This window comes from Leptodactylus fuscus, chromosome 3 (assembly GCF_031893055.1).
Source record: "Leptodactylus fuscus isolate aLepFus1 chromosome 3, aLepFus1.hap2, whole genome shotgun sequence".
Lineage (NCBI taxonomy): Eukaryota > Metazoa > Chordata > Amphibia > Anura > Leptodactylidae > Leptodactylus > Leptodactylus fuscus.
Window position 1 is genome coordinate 3,595,981 of NC_134267.1, and position 21,397 is coordinate 3,617,377.

General features: G+C 46.2%; 2 protein-coding genes across 2 annotated transcripts in view; one reads left to right on the forward strand and one right to left on the reverse strand.

The window, feature by feature from the left end:
- OTX1 (orthodenticle homeobox 1) overlaps positions 1 to 21,397 on the reverse strand; it is a 388,453-nt gene that overhangs the window by 264,317 nt on the left and 102,739 nt on the right. The gene's annotated exons all lie outside the window — the stretch shown is intronic.
- The window catches only part of WDPCP (WD repeat containing planar cell polarity effector), a 224,595-nt gene that overhangs the window by 137,762 nt on the left and 65,436 nt on the right, over positions 1 to 21,397 (forward strand). The gene's annotated exons all lie outside the window — the stretch shown is intronic.

The following is a 21,397-nucleotide window of genomic DNA, read 5'->3' on the forward strand; positions in this document are numbered from 1 at the left end:
TAGTAGAGATAAGCTTCACATACCACCTGCCGAGACCTTCACATAGACATGGAAAAGAGGAGGTGGGGAGCAGATTGCGTGTATTCTCTTACATACGGTGCTGTGCCAAAAGTGTAAAAATACTGCATAGCAAGGCGCGGTTCACATCTGTGGTTGGGGACTCCGTTCCCGTCTCCGCTTGAAAAATGCAGAGACAAAATTGCGACAAGCATTTGTCATGTGGAAACCACACGGACCCCATTATAGTCTATGGGCCCGCAGGTTTCCGAAGGTAACCGCTTTTTGGGGCTGATTAGGTTTCCGTTCAGGGGTTCACTTTGGGACTCGAACGCAGATGTGAACATAGCCTTGGAATGCTTACAGAAAGAGAAGGGTTAATAGTAGAGATGAGCGAGTAGTGAAATATTCGATTCGAGTAGACCTCAATATTTGACTATTCCATGGAATTCCTACTCGCTCATCTCTAGTTAATAGGTTATTTTTATCAAGTAGTAAAATGAATGAAGTAAAGAGAAATGTAAATCCCATCAATATTTGGTGTGACCTTTGCCCTTTGGAGGCGGAGCCTGGAAGGGATGATCCGGCCCCCACAGATATCGCCCTGATCTCATCATCCTCCAGTCTGTCTGAGATTGCATGAAGATACAGACGGATTGGACAAGTAACACCCACAGAAGATCGGGGCTTAGTCCTCCAAGATGGCGGCGGGAACAACCTCCCTGCCCAGCTCTGCCAAAAACTGTCTGCAAGTGCCGAGAAGAACTGATGGGGGGGCAAAGATCACACCAAATATTAATGATATTTACATTTCTCTTTTCTTCAATCATTTCATTTTGTTAATTGACAGAACTAATCCAATATCACTTGTATTTTTATAAAAGCATTCTTACTTTGCAGCTTTCTTCTCACTCCTGCCTAAAGTTTTTTGCCCAGCACTCTGCATTATATTCTGGTAAAGAAGTCTGCAGACTTTTACTGATCCATTGGCTTCTTTGTATTGCCCTGGAAATGTAAAAGTAAATGAGCTGAAATCACAGTGTTAGGGTGCATTCACACTACGTAACGCCAGCGTGTATCGCAGCCGTACACGCCGGCGTTACAGCAGGGCTGCCGAACACTTCCTATTCATTTCTATGGGAGCCGGCATGCGAGCGCTCCCCATAGAAATGAATGGGCTGCTTCTTTCACTGCGAGCAGTCCCATTGAAGTGAATGGGGAGTGCCGGCGTGTACGGCTCGGCATGAGCAGAGCTTGCCGTATACGCCGGCACTTCCCATTCACTTCAATGGGACTGCTCGCAGTGAAAGAAGCAGCCCATTCATTTCTATGGGGAGCGCTCGTATGCCGACTCCCATAGAAATGAATAGGAAGTGTTCAGCAGCCCTGCTGTAACGCCGGCGTGTACGGCTGTGATACACGCTGGCGTTACGTAGTGTGAATGCCCCCTTACAGTTTTTGGAACAGTTTTTCAAAATTTTGGCAAAATCATGGAATGTTAGCCATGATTTTGAAATAATGCATCAGAAGCTGCAAATGTGACACGAGGCCCAAACCCCTTTGTTTACCTGACCAATGAAGTGCCGACCCCAGAGGGAGGTGAAGATGTTTGGTCGCTACACTATATAATGGTGATAAAGAAGAGCGGACATTATACAACATCTGTCTGTACGGCATGGCCATTATAACACACAAAAGGGGAAACAGTACATGAGGGAGATTATTGGAATATCTATATGAGTGCGCCCTGTCAATACTTTGTCATGTTGTTTGGTCGGGAGACCATAGAACAAATGCCTTTAAGATGACGGGTGACGGGTTAGTCGTGTTTCCTCCAGACCTTTCCATCTACAAGGAGTGAAAGTAAAATTCTAAGAAGACAAACCTGAGGCTGCAGAGTAAGCGGGTTGTGTCTTTTCGGTAATCCTTTGTTTAGTTTTGATACAGATCTTATTACCACTGTATAATGACAGAATAGATGGTTCTTTTATAGGTTGTAGATTTCAGCGCTTTCTCTATATCGATAATTACAAATTCTCAAGTTGGAATAAGTCTTTGTGTATCCACCAATAAATGCTGGGCTGCACCCGGACTCCTAGGCTGAGGCCCCGGGGTGCAGATTTTGCTGCATTTTTTTTGAGCCAAAGCCCGGAGAGGATTGAGCAGAAGGGAGAAGTGTAAGAACGTCCTATATACTTTCCTTCTGTAGCCATTCTTCACTCAAAAAAGCTGCATTTGTGCAACATGGGGTTCAGTCTTAGGCCTCGTTCACACGGGGCAAGAGGAGGTCTATGTAGAACGCTAGCTTAGTTTTTTCCGTGAGCTGCCCTTTCTTCAGGCAGATTCTGCAGCTGATTCGGCCCGGCGTCCGCCTCGGGCCAGCACCCTCCTAACTAGGCCCATTCCGTGACTGTCAGAAGTCGCATCAGTCGCGGCAGGCATATTTTGGTCCTATTCTGACACAGTTTCCCGTGTCAAAATCGGGTCTAAAATTCACCCCCCTTGCCCTGTGTGAACTAGGCTGAGGCCCCACATTCCAGAAATACATAGTTTTTTTGTTGCAAATTTTGGTGCAATTTTTTTGAGGCCTAAAACCTTTGTACTGTATGTATGTATACACACAGAGACATCCTATTAATATTATAAATGTGAAAGTTTGTGGGTTTGTGAGTTTGGATGTTCGGATGTTTGTTCCTCAATCACGCAAAACCCGCTCGACCGATTTGGCTGAAATTTTCCACAAACATAGTTAATACACCCGATTGCGCAATAGGCTACTTTTCGTCACAATAGCGCACATACGTTTGTGCCAGGACCCCCACAAAACCCAAACTCACACCACCATCTCTGCAATCTCACACACTTTGGACCATAGCAAGCCACAAAATTCATATTGCCCTCTACAGCCTCGCCCCTAACCCCACACAATCTCATATACATATACTTTACCACTTTGCCCCTCACCTTAACGATACTCCAGGAGGCGCTCTTTAACGCTCCGGAGCAGCCATGTTTGCCGACCCCCACCGCTCTGAGAATCCGCGACACCGCCCACCCATGTCAATACCCCTAGGCGGTCTAATAAATGCAAATACAAAAAGTTTTAAAAAAGTAAAAAAAAAAATACAAACAAATAAAAAGGATTAAAAATTCAAATCACCCCCCTTTCCCTAGAACACATATAAAAATAGTTAAAAACTGTGAAACACATACATGTTAGGTATCCCCGCGTCCGAAATCGCCCGCTCTACAAAGCTATACAAATATTTTTCCTGTTCGGTAAACGCTGTAGCGGGAAAAATGGTCAAAAGTGCCAAACCGCCGTTTTTTCACTGTTTTGATTCTGATAAAAATTTGAATAAAAAGTGATCAAAGCAATAACATTTCCCGAAAATGGTAGAACTACAAAGTACACCCGACCCCGCAAAAAAAGACGCCCTATGCATCCCCGTACACGCACATATAAAAAAGTTACGGCTGTCGGAATATGGCGACTTTTCAAAAAAAAAATTTTTTAACACAGTTTTGGATTTTTTTTAAGGGGTCAAAATGTAAATAACACCATATAAATTTGGTATCCCCCGCATCATAACGAAACACAGAATACAGGGGACATGTCATTTTGGTTGCACAGTGAACGCCGTAAAACCAAAGCCCGTAAGAAAGTCGCAGAAATGCATTTTTTCTTCAAATCCACCACATTCTGAATTTTTTCCCTGCTTCCCAGTACATTATATAGAATAAATAATGGTGGCATCAGGAAGAAAAATTTGTCCCAGGAAAAACTAAGACCTCATATGGCTCTGGGAGTGGAGAATTAAAAAAAGTTATGGGGTTTAGAAGGAGGGGAGTCAAAAACGAAAAACGAAAATCCAAAAATGCCATCGGCGGGAAAGGGTTAACTTCAAATACTTCTGTCCCAAAGTCACTATGTAAAGTTTCTCACAACACCATATATATAGCAGCTCAAATACAAAGTAACTGCAACACAAAAGTCTCACGTATTCTCTGAATTACAGCAAAAACAAGATACAAAGTTACATTTCATATCCCATACCTTATACACAGTACGAAAACCTTACCCACGCCTGTATATACCCACTGCTACAATCACCGCAGACCAAGTCGCGGGTACCAGCTAGTGAATATATATATACATACATAATGTGTGTGTACAGAGAGATATATATGTTGATTTTATTTTTTTTTCAGCCAGACAATACTAAAGGTACCGGTGAATTCTGAACATGAGCGTGGTCTTTAAAATTTCCGTCATGACAAATTGAATTGATTTAGCGTATTCTCCTGCAGGTTATTATAAAACCTCTGATGATTTCCTTTAGCCTATGGATACATGTCCTATCTGGCCGCTCGACGCCTCATTCAGCCTATAGGAGATCCGTTTCACATAGCTGACTATTGCCTGTTAATGTGAACATCACTTAACCGCGCCACAAGGACTTGACATGGCGTAGCCCATTAAGAAATCCTATAATTAATAATGATCACACCGTAGAAAAAAAAAAACCTCCGGAGAGTTCATGTTATTTCCTTGATAAAAACTCAAGTGAACAGCGCATGGTAAAAATGTCAGAAAGATTCCCAAGGCCAACTTACTTCAAATTACAGCGAGGCCTAGTGAGATGAATTTATTTAACCTTCAAATCAATAGTTTTCACCCAAAAGGGATTTTTGTTGTAACGAGAAAAGCAGATAAATTCTTCCCACTTTCCAGTCGTGCTGCGAAGTGCTATCTTTTTAGCTGGTGTGAAATGACATTACAAACGTCTCCCTTGTAATGATGTGTCCGCAGTCCTTGGAAGGAAAAGCCTAGAGAAGAGTCTGCGGTAAGAAGAAGAATGCCGCATGTTACATCTATGGATTATTGTATTCTTACTAAGCGTTACACGTCTCACGTGGGGCCGTAGCACTTGTTGTATTCCATATTGTCTGCTCTGATCACTGATGCAAATATTTAGGCATTTTGGGTTAAAACAATTCCTGCACAATTACATGCTGGCACAACTAACTTCTTGCTGTTCGATCCTTCTACTTACAGACTTACCTACCTAATAATATATGAGAACAACGGGGGATTTACTTCTATGGTTACGACCTGACTCTGGTGTAAATGTGGCACATCCTAGATGTATCGTTGGTGCATGAACTGTGGGGGCTTGACTTAGACTGAAGCCTCATGTTGCAGAAAAATTGCTTTTTTGTTGCAGATTCTGGAACAAAAAACTGCAGTAAAGCATACCGCCCAACCGTCCCGATTTCCGCGGGACACTCACGCTTTCCTGCCCCTGTCCCGCGCAGCTCCCTACATGTCCCGCTATGTCCCTTTAATGATTTACTGATCACCGCCTGCTCTTATAACAGATAAGAGGCTGCGGTGATCGGAGGAACGCTTTACTATGGTTCAAGGACCTTGTGCGACATCACACACTCACCTGATCATAACTAGCCCCCAGCCCCAGGTCACATGATCATAACTAGCCCCCAGCCCCAGGTCACATGATCATAACTAGCCCCCAGCCCCAGGTCACGTGATCATAACTAGCCCCCAGGTCACGTGATCATAACTAGCCCCCAGCCCCAGGTCACATGATCATAACTAGCCCCCAGCCCCAGGTCACGTGATCATAACTAGCCCCCAGCCCCAGGTCACGTGATCATAACTAGCCCCCAGGTCACGTGATCATAACTAGCCCCCAGCCCCAGGTCACATGATCATAACTAGCCCCCAGGTCACATGATCATCACTAGCCCCCAGCCCCAGGTCACATGATCATAACTAGCCCCCAGCCCCAGGTCACATGATCATAACTAGCCCCCAGGTCACCCCACCTTCTCCCAGTCTCCCATTTTCAGCACTGGCCGAATCTTTACTATAATCATCCCCCATAGCAGAGATAACTTACTACCTGTGAATAAGGGAGCGGAAGGAGGAATCAGAGGGGTCAGATGTAGCCCAAAATCACTATGTCCAACATCTAAAAATCCCCAGAGGAAGTAATTAAAAAAAAAAAGACTCCCTGGACAGCCCCTTTAATGTCTGCTTCATCAGTGGTCAGGGATGGTAATGATGTCATGTCCCCATACACAACTGGATTATGGCAGTGAAAGGGTTAATGCCGCTATCCTGTTGTCCTATGTAATGACACCTGATTAATGTAAACATCCCTGGTGATCTAGTGGATTACTCACCTGTCCACTCAGAAAGCTGCTCACGTTCATCCGCCTTTTACTCGCCAGATAATAGAGATGGGGCGGGGGAGTCATACAGCCGGACGACTCGGTCAGACCGCATCAATCAGTAAGGCCTTGTTCACATCTACATTAGGGGCCGTGTTAAAAGCCTCAGTTCATGGACCCGGTCATTTGTTTCATGTTGGGTTTGGGCAGTTTGGTCCAAAGATTAGTTTTAGGCCAAATAAGTTATTCCCAAACCGGAAGTAATATTGTCATACTCTGATATTCTGGGGTCTCTTCAGGCCCTGGTGGGTAACAGGTAGAGGCCCAGGAGAGGAATAATAAGAATTACACCTCCTTCGCCTCTTCTGGACATCTTTGCCACATCTGGGACCAGTTCCGGGTCCTCTCTGACCTCTTCAGGCTTCCTGGGTGGTCACGAGGCCTTTGATTGACACTATGTAACCATCATGACCTTGTAATGCCCCATTTGACCTCAGAGGTGAGCTCAGGGCCCATGACGTCACCCAGAGCGAGCCCCATACACCACGAGCATGTCCAGAGGAGTTTAGGGAAGGTGATTGTAACTGTATTGTCTTGTTACTCCATCCCTGGGCCTCCATCTATTACACTGTGGGGTCTGAGGAGAACCCAGAATCTAATAATTCACTTTCAATTCTTGGGTGACGAACCTCCAAACTTTTGGGTTTTGGACAGAATTTCAGTCGATTCTGGTGATCTCCGACCTGGTTTGCTCTTTTCTATCTCTCTGTGTTTTCGATGGTCAGGTAAAATGTGACCTAACTTACGGTTATTAAGCACGAAATCCTGGACGTCTCATACAGATCTAGTGTCTGCTCCTCTCAGACGTGTCCATTGACTTCATAGACTCCTTTCATTCCTCCCCATAACCTGCCCCAGGAAACCCGGCACAATTTTATTTTCAAAGCCGCAGCCGCGTCAGAGCCGTCCTTTGTTCTGACTATTGTTTTTCCTTGTGTCACGTCTTCCTCCTTCCCAGGGCACTTCATTCTCCGTGTTAATTATATTTGTTAATCCCGGGACTCTAATGACATGTAAGTATTATTTACAGGTATGTCCGCCGATGGAAAAATAGATGGGACTGTGCCATGCATAGAAGACGCACTAAAGCTTCAGTATCTGAGGCCTGGAGATTCCTGCGCCTCCCTGTTCTGCTGCAAAGTCTCTGGAGTCCGGCATTAGGCGCCCTCTAGGCCACATGCCAGCCCTGACACTGCCTAAGGCTCACAATGAGAAGCCAAAGGTGCAGAATAACTTCTGGATGGGAAAGTCACCTCATGTGGCCTGAATTGGAACTTATTAACTCCAAGCTTAACCCTGGCTCGCAGCATTGTGTTTTATAGGAGCCGCGGCAAAGACTTCTGTTTTACATAATATCACAGTAATGTGGTGAATAATGGAAGGACTAATTTCATCGTGTTTTAAGCTCCCTGAAGCGTCGTAAAGAATCAGGGATTCCTGGAAAAAAGGAGATTTCTGCTTTTTTTTTCTTTGTCTATGTTATTCATTATCTTCATATTAACCCTTGACATGGCCTTGTGTTCATGGACCTGAGCAAACGTCTTATAAGAATCACTGTTTTAGGGTGCATGCACACTACGTAACGCCGGGCGTGTATGAGAGCCGTACACGCCGGCGTTACAGCAGGGCTGCTGAGCACTTCCCATTCACTTCAATGGGAGCGCTCGTAAACGCCGCTGTTACGAGCGCTCCCATTGAAGTGAATGGGAAGTGTTCGGCAGTCTGCTGTAATGCCGGCGTGTACGGCTCTCATACACGCCCGGCGTTACGTAGTGTGCATGCACCCTTAGGCTTTTCACTAAAAGCAATCCCAAATATTCCAGATACGGCCCTAGTCACATTACATTAGGTCCCTGTATTATATTATAGATATTATATGTATATTCCAGGAATATTTTCTAGGCCTTCGATCACCTAAAGGAGTCCGGGGGGGGGGGGGGGGGGGTGATGTGGGCAGAGCTTTTTGTTACAAGGCTTTTCTATGCCGAGGCATCTTGGAAATAAGCGTATACTGCAGGGTACGTACGCTGTACAATGGGAGTATACGACTAGAGAGACCGCAGCCTTTCATTAGACGTGTACACCAGCAGCTTTCTCCAACATTTCCATCAAATGAAGGCTAAAAATGTCATGTGAGTAATGAATGACAGTGACCAGCACGGGCCCCATGTACAGAAGAATTGTGCCACTGACACGGTTGTAACCGCATGAGATGAGGGAAGACATTGAAAGGGTTATAAAAGTTATGGGCCGAATAACAGAACGCTTCAATACAAAACAATTCCTAATGTATATCCTCTTTACATGGAGCCCCTTTTATCTGATTTATTTTCAAGTCATTGACCTTAGCTGTGAAATTTTGTTTGCAAGCGCACTACCCCTCCTTGTGAGCAGTGCAGCCAGCAAACAAAATGCCACCGCAGCACTCATGGAAGTGATTTATTGCCAGTGTTTTCCTCTTGTGTATCGCTGCCTCCATTGCCAAGTTTTCCCCAGTATGCTAATGAGCGCTTTGGAGCAATGAGGACGTTGCTTCTTACCTATTTGGTGCAATGACAAGGCCCTTGTTGCTTCAAAGAGATCATTTGCATTTTGATAAAAACATCAATATATTGGCAGCAGAGCTAGCGATTCACAAGGGGAAAACACCATTGGGTTCAGGTGACCCTGCCCTATTTATCTGGGCGGCTAATTCTGGTGACAGACTCCCTTTACCTCCTTGTATCAGACACTGCCCCCATCAGGCCCCGCACTATATATATAGCTTACCCAGTTCTGCCATTTGCCCCCATGTATGGACTTTTCTATAATGTATATTTTCCAGATCTTCGGTCCTATAAGATGGCGCCCCCTGCAGTGTGTTACGGGGATTTTCTATGACGCACACTTTGGGGATCCCTTAATTAAGTTGTTCACACTTTTATGATTTTGCCGCATTGTTATGCCAAACATTTTTGGCTGGGATTTGTCTATTTTCACTTTGCATTGTCACAATGTCAGTTTTGATCTCTACATTCCTACTTAGCAGGTTTGCCTAAAGACATTTGACTAAACCCCTAATAATTATAGGAACATCAAAGGATGACTCCATTTCTTAGCTACAGAGATCCCGCTCTTAGTTGTATGTTGCAGCATGAAAGGGGGGCATTGTATCTGACAATAACTTTGCATCACTAATTTTGTTTCTAGGTTGGGATGCCCCATTGTTCACGATACAATATAACCAATTTTGTTTAATTAGAGGAGGGGTGACATAGGTGGAATATTCCATTGGTGAACACTCGGCTTTTCTACAAGCACACACCTATCCAAGAGTCTAACTCCAACCTAAAAATTCAGGTGTCATTGTAGGCAACACCCTGTTACCCCATCCCACTGTCACTTCACAGGATTTCCTGAAGCAGAGACTGGTTAATAACTTTGTGGGGCAAAATAGGAAATTTCAAGTTTAATGTAAGTTTGGGCAGAAGGTTCATAAAGCAACCTGAGCTCCACTACCACAAGGGATTTACATCCAATTTTAATTGAAAGAGGACCTTTCATGTTCTCAGGCACATGCAGTTTTATATACCGCTGGCGTCATGGCTGGGCAGCGCTCCAAGCACCCCCGCGTCATACCTGTCCCCCCAGTGCTCCGAGCACCCCCGCGTCATACCTGTCCCCCCAGTGCTCTGAGCACCCCTGCGTCATACCTGTCCCCCCAGCGCTCCAAGCACCCCCGCATCATACCTGTCCCCCCAGCGCTCCAAGCACCCCCACGTCATACCTATCCCCCCAGTGCTCCGAGCACCCCCGCGTCATACCTGTCCCCCAGCGCTCCGAGCACCCCCGCGTCATACCTGTCCCCCCAGCGCTCCAAGCACCCCCGCGTCATACCTGTCCCCCCAGCGCTCCAAGCACCCCCACGTCATACCTATCCCCCCAGTGCTCCGAGCACCCCCGCGTCATACCTGTCCCCCAGCGCTCCGAGCACCCCCGCGTCATACCTGTCCCCCCAGCGCTCCAAGCACCCCCGCGTCATACCTGTCCCCCCAGTGCTCCGAGCACCCCCGCATCATACCTGTCCCCCCAGTGCTCCGAGCACCCCTGCGTCATACCTGTCCCCCCAGTGCTCCAAGCACCCCCGCGTCATACCTGTCCCCCCCCAGTGCTCCGAGCACCCCCACGTCATACCTGTCCCCCCAGCGCTCTTTGCACCACCCGCGTCATACCTGTCCCCCCAGCGCTCCAAGCACCCCCGCGTCATACCTGTCCCCCCAGTGCTCCGAGCACCCCCGCGTCATACCTGTCCCCCCAGTGCTCCAAGCACCCCTGTGTCATACCTGTCCCCCCAGTGCTCCAAGCACCCCCGCATCATACTTGTCCACCACCCCTTTCAAGCTTGTGATCCATCTCCTCCTCCTGTTGCACAGGCCTCTGACGCCACACTGTATCTATCTATAATCTCGGGTATGCGCAATTGACTATGCCACTGTGAGTTCAGCCAGAGCCGACTGCACATGCCCGGGCAGCCATTTTGTAGTGGTCTGCTACATGAGCGTACTGCGCTCGTGCACTCAGTTATACTAAAATCTCCTGCTGCTGTTTTGTACCCACTGCCCCTATGCAGGCCTACCTGTCTTTATGGTTACAGAATACAAATGTAAACTCTGTGTGTCTGATCCTACATCCGTCCTCTACCGCTTGCTGTAGGTGTGCATGAAATAGGAACAAAATGGAAGTATGACTGCAGAATTTGAATACAGAAGATTTATTGTTTGTAACCTTGGAGAAGCGAGAAAAGACAAAATAACTGTGCACATTCTTCCACTTCTGTGACATCACTGTGTGCAGTATTCCACTATTATACTACAGTGTGCGTTATCCCAATATTTTGACATTACTGTGCGCATTATTCCACTACTATGACTTTACAGTGTGAATTATCCCATTATTGCAATATTACTGTGCACGTTATTTCAGTGTAGTGACATTATTGTGTGCATTGTTCTATTATTGTGACATTACTGTGTTAATTCTTCCACTGTTATGTTACAGTATGCATTGTGACACTATTTGACATTATATTGTGCATTTTTCCACTATTATGAGGTCACTGTGTGCATTATTCCATTACTGTGACATTACAATGTACATTCTTCGCCTATTGTGACATTACAGTTCACTTTATTTCTCTATTGTAACATCACGGTGTACTTCACTCCACTCCGCATTACATTGTAATTCATTCCTCTATTGTAACATTACGGTGTACTTCATTCCCCTGTTGTGACGTTACAATGTACATTAATCCCCCTATTGTGACATTACAGGGTACTTCACTCCACTCCATGTTACATTGTACTTCATTCCCCTGTTGTGACATTACAGGGTACATTCTTCCACTATTGTGACATTACAGGGTACATTCTTCCACTATTGTGATATTGTGCGCATTCTTTCTGTACATATTTCATATATTTTCAGAATTTGCTGTCGGAGATGATCATAGGGGGTCACGATCCAATTTTGCTTTCGGACTCCATAGTTACTTGTAATGCGCCCCCAGGTGACAGCTCCTGTTTATGAGCCGACATGACGGTGTCAGACTACTCGGATGTTTTACTATTGACTGCAGGTTGAACATTTCAGGTGCTTTTTATTATACTTGCGCTTATTTGGGTGGAGCTGCAGAAATTCTCGCTGTCGGCTGTAGTTTTGGGTTGATTTAAGACGTCTTTGTCAAACCAGTAACTTACAGCGATAAATAATTGTTACTGGGGCTGTAAATAGCGAATTAACCTGCTAGTAAACAGCAGCGGACCGTCTGACAATGTAATAAAGAGGACACGTCCGTATCCTCCTGAATAAATACAAGTAACTAATATATTTTAGTCTGACAACCTGAATTTCAATAAATTTTGTGCGGCGCTTTCATGTCTGACATAAAAGCTCGGTCTCCATATATTTAATTATTTCCCGTTCCCGGCAGCTGTTACTTGACATTTCAAGTTCTGTCACTTTGGTTAAATTATGATTTATTTTATCAAAGATCTTTATTTTATATTGATCCTATTCCTGTCCATTTACCTCCCTCTCCCGAATCCTCTCATGTCTAATGCCTTAACTATCCGGCCGCTCAAAATGCAAACTGCACAAGACTTTAAGGTCATTGAGAAACATTATCTGCCAAACTTACCGGCCACGTACGGGGGGAGCAATTTGAAGAAAATTTACTTAAATAGTACTAAGTGCTCGCCTTCTATTCCTGGACCCTACTTAGGGGCCAATAGGACCATTTGCCTCTTCTCCACACATTATGTGTCTCCTTCAATCACTATTATGAAGCCTCTTGTCTTACAATTCTACATTGTGTTGATCCTTGTTATTCCTCATAGAAAATTAGAAAGAAATTACAGCGAGAGATCTCAGCGGCACCGGAATCAAACCATGTTCTCCCCTTGTGAATTTTTGCCTCTGTTGCCGAAATATTACGGAGTTTTGGAGAAATTAGGTCTAGAACATGTGCCCAGAAAAGTTTTGCCCATTACTGTCTGTCATTTTTAAACTTTTTTTTTGTACTTTTATCATTAGGTTCACACGAGCTTCCGGGTCTCCATTCTTCAAGTCCACTTGGAGACCAGAAAACCAGAAACCTTATCTGCATAAAAAGCGGTTACCTGCAGAATCCTGTGAATCTAGACCGGGGCAGGGAACGCCCGGCTCTCCAGCTGTTGCAAAACTGCAACTCCCAGCATGCATAGTTGCTCTGCTGTTCTTGGAACTCCCATGGAAGTGAATGGAGCATGCTGGGAGTTGTAGTTTCACAGCAGCTGGAGAGTCGAAGGTTCCCTACCCCTGATCTATACTATAATTGGGTCACCCGGGTTACCGCCCGAAATATCTCTCTTCATGTTTTAAGCAGAACAGGGGACTGAGTACCTAAATGGTCACTCAACACTAATGTAACCACAGCCATAGATTATTGGTATAATGAAGTATATAAATCTTTGGTTTTGCAGTATCTCTGAACAGAGGTATTGTAGCAAGGATTTCCACATGATATCGGGGTTGTGGAGTTGGAGTCAGTTTAGGGTAAAGTCAGAAAAAATGTTGACTCTGGTTCTGGTGACAGTAACCTATCTATCTGCAGGGCTGGAGTGATATGCTGGTTCTGGTGACAGTAACCTATCTATCTGCAGGACTGGGGTGATATGCTGGTTCTGGTGACAGTAACCTATCTATCTGCAGGACTGGGGTGATATGCTGGTTCTGGTGACAGTAACCTATCTATCTGCAGGGCTGGGGTGATATGCTGGTTCTGGTGACAGTAACCTATCTATCTGCAGGGCTGGGGTGATATACTGGTTCTGGTGACAGTAACCTATCTATCTGCAGGGCTGGGGTGATATGCTGGTCCTGGTGACAGTAACCTATCTATCTGCAGGGCTGGGGGGATATGCTGGGTCTGGTGACAGTAACCTATCTATCTGCAGGGCTGGGGTGATATGCTGGTCCTGGTGACAGTAACCTATCTATCTGCAGGGCTGGGGTGATATGCTGGTTCTGGTGACAGTAACCTATCTATCTGCAGGGCTGGGGTGATATGCTGGTTCTGGTGACAGTAACCTATCTATCTGCAGGACTGGGGTGATCTGCTGGGTCTGGTGACAGTAACCTATCTATCTGCAGGGCTGGGGTGATATGCTGGTTCTGGTGACAGTAACCTATCTATCTGCAGGGATGGGGTGATATGCTGGGTCTGGTGACAGTAACCTATCTATCTGCAGTGCTGGGGTGATATGCTGGGTCTGGTGACAGTAACCTATCTATCTGCAGGGCTGGGGTGATATGCTGGGTCTGGTGACAGTAACCTATCTATCTGCAGGGCTGGGGTGATATGCTGGTTCTGGTGAGAGTAACCTATCTATCTGCAGGGCTGGGGTGATATGCTGGTTCTGGTGACAGTAACCTATCTATCTGCAGGGCTGGGGTGATATGCTGTTTCTGGTGACAGTAACCTATCTATCTGCAGGGCTGGGGTGATATGCTGGTACTGGTGACAGTAACCTATCTATCTGCAGGACTGGGTGATATGCTGGTTCTGGTGACAGTAACCTATCTATCTGCAGGGCTGGGGTGATATGCTGGGTCTGGTGACAGTAACCTATCTATCTGCAGGGCTGGGGTGATATGCTGGTTCTGGTGACAGTAACCTATCTATCTGCAGGGCTGGGGTGATATGCTGGGTCTGGTGACAGTAACCTATCTATCTGCAGGGCTGGGGTGATATGCTGGTACTGGTGACAGTAACCTATCTATCTGCAGAGCTGGGGTGATATGCTGGTTCTGGTGACAGTAACCTATCTATCTGCAGGGCTGGGGTGATATGCTGGTTCTGGTGACAGTAACCTATCTATCTGCAGGGCTGGGGTGATATGCTGGATCTGGTGACAGTAACCTATCTATCTGCAGGGCTGGGGTGATATGCTGGTACTGGTGACAGTAACCTATCTATCTGCAGAGCTGGGGTGATATGCTGGTTCTGGTGACAGTAACCTATCTATCTGCAGGACTGGGGTGATATGCTGGGGTCTGGTGACAGTAACCTATCTATCTGCAGGGCTGGGGTGATATGCTGGGTCTGGTGACAGTAACCTATCTATCTGCAGGGCTGGGGTGATATGCTGGTTCTGGTGACAGTAACCTATCTGTCTGCAGGGCTGGGGTGATATTCTGGGTTCTGGTGACAGTAACCTATCTATCTGCAGGGCTGGGGTGATATGCTGGTTCTGGTGACAGTAACCTATCTATCTGCAGGACTGGGGTGATATGCTGGGGTCTGGTGACAGTAACCTATCTATCTGCAGGACTGGGGTGGTATGCTGGTTCTGGTGACAGTAACCTATCTATCTGCAGGACTGGGGTGATATGCTGGGGTCTGGTGACAGTAACCTATCTATCTGCAGGACTGGGGTGGTATGCTGGTTCTGGTGACAGTAACCTATCTATCTGCAGGGCTGGGGTGATATGCTGGTTCTGGTGACAGTAACCTATCTATCTGCAGGGCTGGGGTGATATGCTGGGTCTGGTGACAGTAACCTATCTATCTGCAGGACTGGGGTGGTATGCTGGTTCTGGTGACAGTAACCTATCTATCTGCAGGGCTGGGGTGATATGCTGGGTCTGGTGACAGTAACCTATCTATCTGCAGGGCTGGGGTGATATACTGGGTCTGGTGACAGTAACCTATCTACCTGCAGAGCTGGGGTGATATGCTGGGTCTGGTGACAGTAACCTATCTATCTGCAGGGCTGGGGTGATATGCTGGGTCTGGTGACAGTAACCTATCTATCTGCCACAAAATCATACAAATATCTGCTACCAGTTACATACATGTGCTTGCCTCGCCCGTTTATTACATTTTATATACAAGCTACTATACAGTATATACTATATTCAGCCCGATCATTCTTTCCTCATTCCTGGATATTGCTGCACATGTAGGTGGGAATCTGCCGCTGTTATCAGGTGTGAGAGTCTTGTAAAGCTTCGCTTATTCCTCTGTCTGTCTTTTTATACACAAAGTCATTGCCGTATCGCGGCGGATTCTTCTACATCTCGCTCAGACCCGCAGTCCAGTCTCCTACCATATAATACATGTGTTCAGTCCCGTCTATTACCGGCCTCCACCAGAACTATTTGCAGATTGTGCTCATGATTTGTTTCTATTGTTTCTTCTATGTTGAGGTTGGTATATAGAGACGTATAGAGACGTATACCTGCAGTTAGGATGGACTAAGTCCTCTGTAGCGATGACAGAACGCATGAGAGTATTTCTTCCTGAAATGTCACTTCATGAATGATGACACCAGGAGTGAAATATGACGAATGAGAGTCTGCGCTCCAGAAAGGGGGATTTTGAAGAGTGTTAAGGGAACTGTCAGTGTAACTATGTAAAGCTGGTGAGGAATGCTCCGCTAGTGCTATAGTACCTGGACAGAAACCGGCCCGTCAGGGGTTAAAAAAAATAATATGTCATTCAGTAAATAATATGTTGGTTTTCTTGCATATTCCGTCTCTCCACGTTACGGCTCACAATCTGTCAGTATCTCCAGAGTGTGGGAGGAAAACCGCACAAACCCGAGGAGAACATACAAACTCCCCTCGATCCCGGCACTGCAGGAGAACCGTGCTGACCACTGAGCCACCCTGCTTCTGGGGAGACGACTTGTCCCGAGGCCATTAGGGCAGCGTGGTTGTCATCTGAGCGCCTGCCAATAAACAAATTCTGAGCATTGCTGTTGTGGTTTCTCCCATTGTAGATATCTAAGCCTTTGTAAGGCCGACACCCCTCAAAGTACAGTCAAGGGTCCGACTTTACGTCCTAGTATCATCACTGGGCGGTGGAGACCGACCCCTTGTACTGTATGGTGGGCGCCCGCCACGGCCCAGCCATGACATTTACAATCACTATATGGTCACCTCATCTCCTCCACACCTCATGACCAGAGATGATGGGATAGATATAAACAGGAATATAATAATGTAATCTTTAAATTCAAATATTACAAGCTGCATTCCAAAAATGTACATAGAAATGTAGAAGGAAGATATATAATATACTAGCATTACCACGGCCCCCTCACTCCCTGCGCAATCCACCTACAGCGCACCCGCGGGCCCACCCTCCTTAACGCATCTGGCCCCCTCCCCCCACAGGCGCTGCTGCACCCATGTCCTTCCCTGCCGTGACGCACCCGCCACTGCTGCCCACACGCCTCACCGGCCCTCCTCCACGGTGCGCAACAGCAAACGCCCAAAACGCGACACACAAACGCCCCTGCTGGTGCCCCCTACCACAGTTCCCTTGCGGGCCCACCCCTGACCCAACCCCACACCCATATGAACCCCCCACCCCATGCACTCTCAAAGCCCCCAACCCCCGCAGCCGACAACCCATACCCGGAGCCCACTACAAAGCGTCTCGGCCAGGCTGGGGGCGAACAGCCTGTTGTATTCACCGAACAGGTGGTGCTGAGGTACGTGTGGCACGGCCTCTCCAGCGTGTGTACCTCCGAATGCCAAGTTCGCGGGCAGGTGCGCCTGTCTTCCGAATGTGCGGTTGCGCCAACGTATTGGGTCGCACAGCTTCCCCTGCGAACCGCCCCTAGACTGCAGCCAACCAATAGGAGCTCAGCTGAAAGACCTGCGATGACGTCATCTCGGGTCCTGCAGCGGAGCCGGAGACAACTTTCGCCAGTGCGGCCGGGATTCTGGTAGAGTGTGGGACCTAAGATGTAGCCTATGTTTCCTTCCTCATGAATTTCTAGGTATGTGTGAAATCTCACCTCAATCTGTTCAGCCGTTTAGGCGTGATTGAGGAACAAACATCCAAACACAGATTAGTAGGATAGGATAGGATTATAATATTAGTAGGATGATATTAGGGGATGTTCACACTACCGTTATGATGAGTTAGGATGTGAGTAATGGACAGATGAAGGTAATAGACACAGATGAAGCCTCCTCCACCTTCCTCTGTTTCCATTGACCTCATTGTAATTCCATTGACTCTAATGATGGACGCTTTCTTCCATTATCTTTGTTTACTTTTATAGCCGGCAAAACCGTCCTCCATGCACGACTGTCTGAACAGTAAAAAACATGGCAGAGGAAGGTTCCATCGTGTGTCTTACAGGAGTGAATGGAGATGACACCACACGGAGGAGGCTCCACCTGCATTGGTCATTTGATCAGTCCGTTGTCCTCATCCTATAATGGATGGGAGCAGCAGATATTAATGACGCTACTGTGAGCCGACCCTTTAGATAAGGTGTGAAATTCTCTTGTGATAGACATTCTGCTGATACAAAAAGTTACCGCTCAGTAGGTCGGACAGAAGTTTTGGATCTTTGTCCTTACTGAGTGATGAAATGCGTTTGGGAACTGACTTGTCCCCGCACTCATCACAGTCCTAATACTCCTGGCAAGGGTTTGCTGCAGCGTGTAATGGCCCAATGGCTGCAGACTGACCACAGTAAGCTCGGTAATGTTCACGGCTACAGGACCAATGTGGCCGACAGGTGGACGCTGTGTTCTTGTGCAGTTAATAAAAGATGATTTTGTTGTGCAATGTCTGGGTGTTCTGTAACGCGGCCGCTCACACAATATATTAGTTCTAGAATTAACCATTAAATAACCAAATAGATGTCAGTCATTTCGGGCAATTTTTTTTCTTTACAGAATTGTAAGCAGTCGGGACTTAGAATTGTCCTCATTGTGTCGGGAGGCAGAGAATGTGTTGCAGTCACTTCCCTTCATAGACAAGCTCTGACAGATTGTTTCCATTTCGGACTTGCCCTCTTTTCACAGTCAAGTATAGCCCATCCCCCCCCACCGTGATGCTGTAAAGGGGAGAGGCATAATTAGGTGTAATTTTGGTATTGTCACCATAGGCAGGGCCAATTGCCTCTAAATGAGCAGGAGCCGATGATTGACAAGCGCTGTAAATTCCAAAGTCTTGATGAAACACCAAAGTAAAATGTTGTCCTTTTCCTTCAAGACATTGACAATAAGTATATGACTAATCAGAAGTAGAACCACATCCGCTTCTGACATTACTTCAGCAATAATAATATCTTATAGAAAGTAATGCCCCTCCCCCCCTTACCTGCCGTCCCGTCTTTATCTGCAATCTTATTGATCTTCTTCTGGTTGGTTGTAATTGGTTCGAGTCGAGGAGATTTTGTTCCTTCAGGTTCTGACAGAGTCGGCCGTATATAGCGCCATCCACTATAAGTTTTTTTATTTGGCAGATTTTTTTGTCTTGACCTTCACAATTACCTTTTATTACTTTTATACACTGATTTTTTTTTTTAGCTTTTAGTTAATTATTTATTTATGTAGATTCTGAGCCTCATATAGGGATATATATATATATATATATATATATATATATATATATATATATATAGGGATCACGTTGTACATTTTCCCCTATCAGTATGTCTTTGTAGAATGGGAGGAAATCCACGCAAACACGGGGAGAACATACAAACTCCTTGCAGATCTTGTTCCTGGCGGGATTCGAACCCAGGACTCCAGCGCTGCAAGGCTACAGTACTAACCACTGAGCCACCGTGTGACCCCTCACTGAATTTTTGTTCTTTGGCTTTTGTTTTTTAGGTAAACTAATAGTAAAGTGACACTTCTATTGTGCAAAACCTGACCTTGAGTCAAAGATTTACCACAAGAACTGGCTGCTTACTTATTCACTTCACATGTCAGTGGTCTTAAAACCTGAGTGTTGATGAAAAGCTGAAGTGTTTGCGGGGTCTTGCTGGGCCGTCTGTCCTATGACCCTATAAGCCTTTATACGTGATGTCCTATCAGTTTCTCTGCTGCTAATAATCACATTACGGCTGCAGCACATTTTACATTTGTCTCTGAGGCTGTTGGTCTGTAGAATAAGGAGGAACCTAGTAAAGACAGAATATAACCTGCCCCGCCACTCACTGGGAATCTACCTGTCTCTCATCTATGGAGACAAAACTTCCTCAAGTAGGTTCATACTGGGGGGGGGTCTGTTCTGTCTTCACTAGGGGTTGTCCAGGAATTACAGTCCTAGGCCAGAAGTCTGGGGAAGGCGGTTAAAAAAAAAGAAAAATCAGCCCATACTCACCTGTCTCTGGCACTCTGGTGTCCCTGGCGTCATCCGCCCGAGGTCCTTGACGCGAATGACCGCTGAGACCTGTGATTACCAACCTAAGGAAGAGACCCAGGACGTCTCAGGTGACGTCTCAGTATGTGAGTGACATCCCGTTTTCTTTCCTTTAAGCCATTTTGGAAGTTGATTGGCCTTGGTGGTCACGTGAGACAAAGACTATCACCAGAAGAAGGCCCTGGGAGCCGGGGACACCAAACTGCCAAGGACAAGGGAGCATGTTGTGTTTTGTTTTTCACCTTCCCCGGCCTCCTGCCCCATTACTAAACTCTCCTGTGCGACCCCTGTAATGTTACAGCCGATCAGTAGACGCCATTGCTCCTCTAGTAATGGAAACCACGTCACCAGTGGGATCAGAGTCTTACAAAGTCTTGAAAGTTTTTTCCTAAATATTCTCCTTTTCACTAAGAACTATGTTATCACACCATTACTCTTACCATTCGTCGTGACTTGTGCTTAGAAGTTTTTCGGATACGTTTTTTATTGTCCTTTCAGTTTATATGAACCGGAAAATATTTGTGTACTTAGGTTTGACACAGTCTTGTGCAGATACTATGTATGGCCTGTAGGCATCAGCCCGATGTGTGATGTGACTTTTTTGGCATGCCTGTATAAGACGCACTCCAGACACTGAGTGACAGCCCTCAAGTAGTTGTGAGAGGCGACCTGTGCGCGCCTTTCTGGTTGAGTCGATTGGTTCGCCACACCCCTTGTGTAAATCGTACACTGTCAGTCAGGGGAACTGTCTTCTGAAAAACAAGTTTCCCTGTAATAACTCAGTTCCTTTTATGTCTTTCTGGCCTTGGGCGGAATAGACAAAATGCATCCGTGGTGTCTTCAGAAAATGCGCTTCATTGAGCAGGAGATGAATTCTACAAGTTCCTGACAAGTTCTTTATTCATAAAGTTGTTCTTATTGAGTGAGAGGAGGGAGCAGACAGACAATCCAATGTACAATGTCGCTGTATCCGTGTACGTCGCCGCTAGTGACGCCTGCTCCGGGCGATTTGGTTAAGAGTTGTGTTGGCAGGCACCGATGTGATGTGTGAATTGTGTTTCTGGAGGGGTTGTCTGGCGGGTAGAATTTTTTTTAACTGGCTCATAATGAGTTAATAGAAGTAAAAGAAGCAATACTCTCCCTAAGATCCCCCGCCCCTCCTGTGCCAATAGTTTCCAGGTTCCCTTGCCCGTCTTTCTGGACACATAGCCATCAGTGGTTACCACGCCAGCTCCAGTTTACTGGTTTATACTGGTTTAACAGAACCGCCCCCAGGGATTGTGGCTCAGAAAAGCTCCCCGAGCAGCAAGGTGCCAAACATTTTTGTGTGTTTTGCAAATATGTGTCACAATGCAGAATATGAATGTATTGGATTTCACCCATGAGAGCGTTGCGATAAGTCAGAAGCCTCTCACCATGGCTGCAAACAGCATTGATGTA